Source organism: Macrobrachium rosenbergii, chromosome 41 (genome assembly GCF_040412425.1).
Source record: "Macrobrachium rosenbergii isolate ZJJX-2024 chromosome 41, ASM4041242v1, whole genome shotgun sequence".
Taxonomy (NCBI): domain Eukaryota; kingdom Metazoa; phylum Arthropoda; class Malacostraca; order Decapoda; family Palaemonidae; genus Macrobrachium; species Macrobrachium rosenbergii.
The window spans coordinates 82668107-82674502 of record NC_089781.1 but is presented as its reverse complement, the minus strand read 5'-3'; the positions used below and the strand labels follow the sequence as shown (position 1 = coordinate 82674502).

The window sequence follows — 6396 nt, the reverse complement described above, 5'->3', positions numbered from 1 at the left end:
GAGAGGTGCCTATAAAACGGAGAGAGAGAGAGAGAGAGAGAGAGAGAGAGAGAGAGAGAGAGAGAGAGAGAGAGAGAGAGAGATGACGAAAAGCAAAAAATGGGGAAAGGGAAAAAGTATTGAGAGAGAGAGAGAGAGAGAGAGAGAGAGAGAGAGAGAGAGAGAGAGAGAGAGAGAGAGAGAAAGAAAATGTAATAGAAACAAAACGCATGAGAGAGATATGGCGAAGAGCAAAAATGGAGAGAAAAATGGAAAAATCGAACACACGGGGGAGAGAGAGAGAGAGAGAGAGAGTAGAACTGCAAGAAGGGGAGAGAGAGAGAGAGAGAGAGAATTGAGAATTGAAAAATCGACACAAGACAGAACGAGAGAGAGAGAGAGAGAGAGAGAGAGAGAGAGAAACACGACATGCCAGGGGTGATGACTAGAGTCTGCCTCGGGCCCGAGAACGAACGACGACGAGTCGCTGAAAAACAAAGTAAAAGAAAAATTTTTACCCTTTTTTTTTCCAGAAAGCTGATGGAACAGAGCGGCCGGGGGCTTGCTTGTGTGTGTGTGTTCGCTGTATGTGTGCAGGAGAAGTGTGTTGAGAACGATCCTAAAGCTTCGTGGTGTATGTGCAACAGTGCCTGATAGAAAGCAGTTCGGCTGTGGCGTTGCGTGTTCCAAGATATCCTGGTAGAAATCTAGGAATCCCTCTCCCCCGACTACTCGCCAAAAGGGATTTCCATTTTAGGTACATTTTGACAAATCCCATCCAGCTCATTCTGGTGCTTTTGGCGTAATCTTCGAAAGGCGTTAATAGTAAAGCCCGCGGCAGAACAGATTACTGTTTGCCTCCGTCGAATCTTTCTCTTTATATCTCTCTCCTCGACGCGCGATTTGCAGAGATAAGTACTTAGATCACGAGAGGCTGAAAAATATATATAAGTTCTCCAGAAAAACATTTACTATAAAATACGGCAATGAAGTAAATAAGGGAAAAGAAAGAGTGCTAATACTGCTGAAAAGCGGAGAAGATCAGTACCAATGCGGTGGTGCAACGAAGACGAGATGAAGTGTCAAGTTAACAAGGACGGTCATGATGAGGAAAAGCAACAAGTGTTTATCGTGGAAGCCAGCGATCAGCGCTCATAATGGGTAAATTAACTCTCCTCGCTTGTGGTAGCTAAGTTTTAGAAGTTGATTCCTTGTTAGTGGTGTCTGTGTGTGATAATATTGTGGAGTGATTAGAAAAAATGTTCCTAGTAGCAAAGAGAGATGCGTAATGCAGGACCATCAGCATCCTCTCTGCTAATTTAACCTCAATAAGCTGGCGGTTGCCGGCCAGGCCACTGTGCGCCTGCGCCAGAGGACACTTTTGGGGGATCCGTGTCTGCACGCTTGCGCTCTCCCTTCGCTTGCATTTGCTTGCCTGTGTGTGTGTGCGTGTGTGTATGTGTGTGTGTGTGTGTTATGTTAGTGTGTTCGCATCCTTCTACATTTTAAGCTCCTTCATTAGTTTGAATATATGTTTGTGTATAAATATATATTTACATATATATATAGATAAATATATATATATATATATAGATAAATATATATACATATATACATAAATATATATATATTCTTACGCATATGTATATATTCATATTTATTTTATATCTTATATTTATCTCCAAATTTATGCAGCTATTGGTGAGCCATTAGTTCCATCTTATTCGTGAAAGTGATGAAAAAAAGCCTGCGGATATTTCACGCCAGACTCCTCAATCAGCGTCTGAAAAGAGGGTACTTTTACGTTGCGTATCTTACGCAATAGCACATTATAAGTAACCTCGTTTACTCACTTATAACGCAGTCATTAACGATCACGTATTAATCGTTAATTTCATAAACTGACACAACTTAACTGAACTATGGCATTCTTAAGATATTGCTGCGGGAATCATTTAAAAGACTACAGGACCCTATAGAAGTCTACGGAATTTTTTTGAACTGCAGGATTCCACATAAATGCAGTAATAATAAAAAAAAATGTTCAGGAGTCTCTAGAAACGTATGAAAAAAAATTACAATTATTCTAAGAAAAAACTATGAGAATCTCTAAAGCACAAGAGAAACTATAAAAGATTGATTAGTTTTAGAAATCTCCCGAAAACTAAGGAATCTCTACTATCATAGCATATTATTTAATTATTAATTACCCTTAGTACACTCGTGTGAAGATGACTATGGTCGCTGACGCCTGAAACATGTTTTTATCTACAAATAATTTGGATGAGAAAATTTGTAAAAACTCTGAAATAAAATCTCAAGACATTTACTCATTCCATTCGCGCTTCAGAAATATTTCTATACCATACATCCATCACAGTTTTAATTTTAAAATTTCCAATTATCGGCAAGAAATCACATATTCGCTCTATTAACAAATAATGTTTTTAACGAAATTATTCCTAATAATAACAACAAACTATTTGCCACTATTCCTTTGTCTTTTTCTCTTCTTTACTGCTATTTCCTGAATTTTTTTTTTTAGATATTTCATCTTTACTTCCTCATCAACCTGTATTGTAGTGAAACACTTCTTCAGCAACTCAATTCAGCGTTTATTATTTGACACTTAGTATTGTCTCTTTCCATTTTACATCTCACAAATACAGTATAATACTCCGACGTTATCCATTACTTTTTAACTTCCTGCGCTCCTCAAAAAACATTTCCGTTTTCTTATTTCTTTTCAGTCTCCGAGTAAATTATATTTACTTAATTTTGCTTCGATAAACAGCCACATTTCACTTTTCTCACCCAATACCTAAATGTAAGTCCCTTCCCCCACCCGAAAACGAACCCCTACCCTCCTCTCCGCAGATATGTACATTTTTGTCTCCACTTTCCTTCTTACTATCAGAATTGTCTTTGATTTTCCACTGTTCAATACTCGATACATTATTTAGATTTTCATATTTCCATTTTAGTGTTCCTAGTGTTAATATATAATATACAGTATATATATATATATATATATATATATATATATATATATATATATATATATATATGTATATACCATATATATACTGTATGTATATATATATATATATATATATATATATATATATATATATATATATGTGTGTGTATATATATATATATATATATATATATATATATATATATCCGTATCCGTACGGATATAATGTGGATATATTCCCCATTCCTTCAACAATCTCCTTCCTCCTCCTCCTCCTCCTCCTTCGTCCTCTCCCCACCCCATCTCTCCTCCTCCTCCTCCTCCTCCTCCTCCTCCTCCTCGGTTCCTTCCTTCCTCTGACTTTGTGATTTCCTGGTGGGTGGCGTGAAAGAAATATTCCAATTCCAACTTCCATTATGTGAGAGTATATTTCTCGATTCCAAACGCACCCGGGCCTGGGACTCAAGATGGATGGAGGTCATCGTCGCTTATGCTGGCCGCCCTAACTCACTTCTGCCCTCGAATATTACGCTGAATTATTGCCCCTCCTCAAACCTCCTCCTCTCGGGGCTAAGAACACCTACCGAACCCCCACTCCCCCCTACATTACCCCCAACCCCAACTCCCCACCATTCTCACAAACCTCTATGATATTCCCCCAGCTTCCGGTCCCCTCCACCCCACGGACAAATTTGAGAAGTCCTCTTGCTGCTATTCGTATCGGCTCTTCTAGGGCCGCCCCCTCCCCATGCCCATCTCGGGGGTATACGTATACCAACCCCACCCCACCCCCACGAAAAGAAAACTCCCTTTCTTCCATATCCCCAAAACTCAACCCCATAATTCCTTCCCGAAAACCATAAAAGTCACTTTTCGTTACTCGGAAAAACGAACGATTCGAAGTGTGACTGCGACTAATGCAGGTCAAAGCAAAAGGAATATAATATAGAGTATCCGCTGACAAAATATAAAGGATGACATAAGCACTGGTCTTTCTTCGTCTCACAGAAAAAAATAATTCAAGCGATTTAAACTTACAGCAGGAAATACATGAATTCGGAAATGGTGACACACAAGAGCATATCATTACGACTACTACTGCCACTACTGCTACTAAAGAGAATAAGAACGACAACGTGAAGGAAAAGAATGAAAGAAGAAACTAGAAGCCAAATATGTGTCTGTTATTAGAAACGCATAATCAAACCAATTTAATTTACAAGGTAAATTAACTCAATACACTCTCTCTCTCTCTCTCTCTCTCTCTCTCTCTCTCTCTCTCTCTCTCTCTCTCTCTCTCTATATATATATATATATATATATATATATATATATATATATATATATATATATATATATATATATATATATATATATATATATATATATATATATATATATATATATATATATATATATATATATATATATATATATATATATATATATATATATATATATATATATATATATATATATATATATATCTATATCTATATCTATATCTATATCTATATATATATATATATATATATATATATATATATATATATATATATATATATATATATATATATATATATAAATATTAAATTATATACTATTTCCATCCGGTATATACAGTATATATATATATATATATATATATATATATATATATATATATATATACATATATATATATATATATATATGTATGTATATATATATATATATATATATATATATATATATATACTGTATATACCGGATGGAAAGTGCGAGTAGTAATTTAAGCTTTATTTCCCCGGAGGTGGCTGGCGTCACTAGCGAAATTCGAAGTCCTTAGGAGCGGCCGGCAAAGCAGTCGAACCATCAAAGCCAGCGTTTGAATACGAACACCCGTAAGATCGCGATCGTATTAATATAACTTGGTAAAACCGGGACTGGGTAAAACAAAAGAAAAATATCAAACTAGTAACTATTTGATATTTGATATCTTGTTCAGCGCTGAACAGTTTGTCGCAGAAACTGCGATGATTGGTAAAGTGATTAACGGTAACAAAATACCTGATATAAAAAAAAATTGCTGTAGTTTGCGATAACAAGTACGTTCACCAGAGTTCGCCCCGATAACGGAAATGAGTTATACTGTGGCCGCAAGTCTTTGATGGAACAGGAGTTAATTAAAGATTTTGCATTACCCTGCCGCGAATGTATTAAAATCGTCCCTTTTTCATTCCTAATATAACATACATAATAAAAAGAAAGCTCCCATGTCTTTTTTCAGACGGCTGATAACAACTGAAGCTCTACGACATGCCTTGCCGGCAACAAATCCGTCACCTACCGGGAGAGACCATCTCCTCAAGTTCAAGTCTCTTATGATAAGGACACTCCCATGACACAAGTTCCTCACTGGACGGGTGGGTACCGTTCTCACCTAGCACTCTCCTGGCCCCGCGTTTCGATTCTCCGACCGGCCAATGAAGAATTAGAGGAATTTATTTCTGGTGACAGAAATTCATTTCTCGGTATAATGTGGTTCGGATTCCACAATAAGCTGTAGGTCCCGTTGCTAGGTAACCAACTGATTCTTAGCCACGTAAAATAAATCTAATCCTTCGGGCCAGCCCTAGGAGAGCTGTTAATCAGCTCAGCGGTCTGGTTAAACTAAAGTATACTTAACTTTTTTGTTCATGAGAGGCGATGGATGAGCTTTTACGAGAAAGGGCAACATTATTTCTATAGTACCTTTCAAGTACTTACGGGAAATTTTTCCATTACAATATAATGCATGACAAGACAATACAAATGATAACAAATATTGTCAAATAGTGAAGAATTTCTCAGATATTAAAAAATTCTACGATCAACGTCACTTACGCAAACTACAAATTTTCTATTGCCTGGAAAAGTAACGGTCGAAGACCCATGAATATGACCTTGCTAAGACTGTAAGAAAAAAAGGAAGAAATTCACATGGGACCCCTATGATAACTTACCTCATACTCTACCTTATATTTCATGAACATGACCCCAAGGAAAATTAAGATGTAGAAAAGTATTACCTTCAGATTTCATGAACTTAACAACCTGAAAAAAAGGGGGCCCCTTGAGAGTGGTCTCCTGTCATATCTCATGAAACTAACCATAAGGTAGAAAAAAATGGAAAGCGCATTGCGGCCGATTTACCTTCCGATTTTATGAAACTTGACCTGGGCTTCTCTAGAAAAACAGGACGCTTGTTTGGTATCCCCAAACAAGTAGTGGCGGTTGCGCATCGTTAGTATAATTTATTTTATCTAGTGCTACCTCTCAGTTCTTCTCAAAATACTAGAGTCCCGTTAGGCCCAATGGGTTTGTTCTAAACAACTAAGCAAAAGTATGGGACGCTAGCAGAAATAATCTTAGAGCCGCTGGCCTCAACGAAGGTGCTCTGTGGATAAGATATAAAA

At 36.8% G+C, this 6396-nt stretch overlaps 1 long non-coding RNA gene across 1 annotated transcript in view; it reads left to right on the top strand.

The window, feature by feature from the left end:
* The first annotated feature begins 608 nt into the window (after positions 1-608).
* LOC136826936 (uncharacterized) overlaps positions 609-6396 on the top strand; it is an 84461-nt gene continuing 78673 nt past the window's right edge. Inside the window, exon 1 of the long non-coding RNA XR_010849761.1 lies at positions 609-1140. This is a non-coding gene — a long non-coding RNA (uncharacterized lncRNA). The remainder of the gene's footprint in view (positions 1141-6396) is intronic.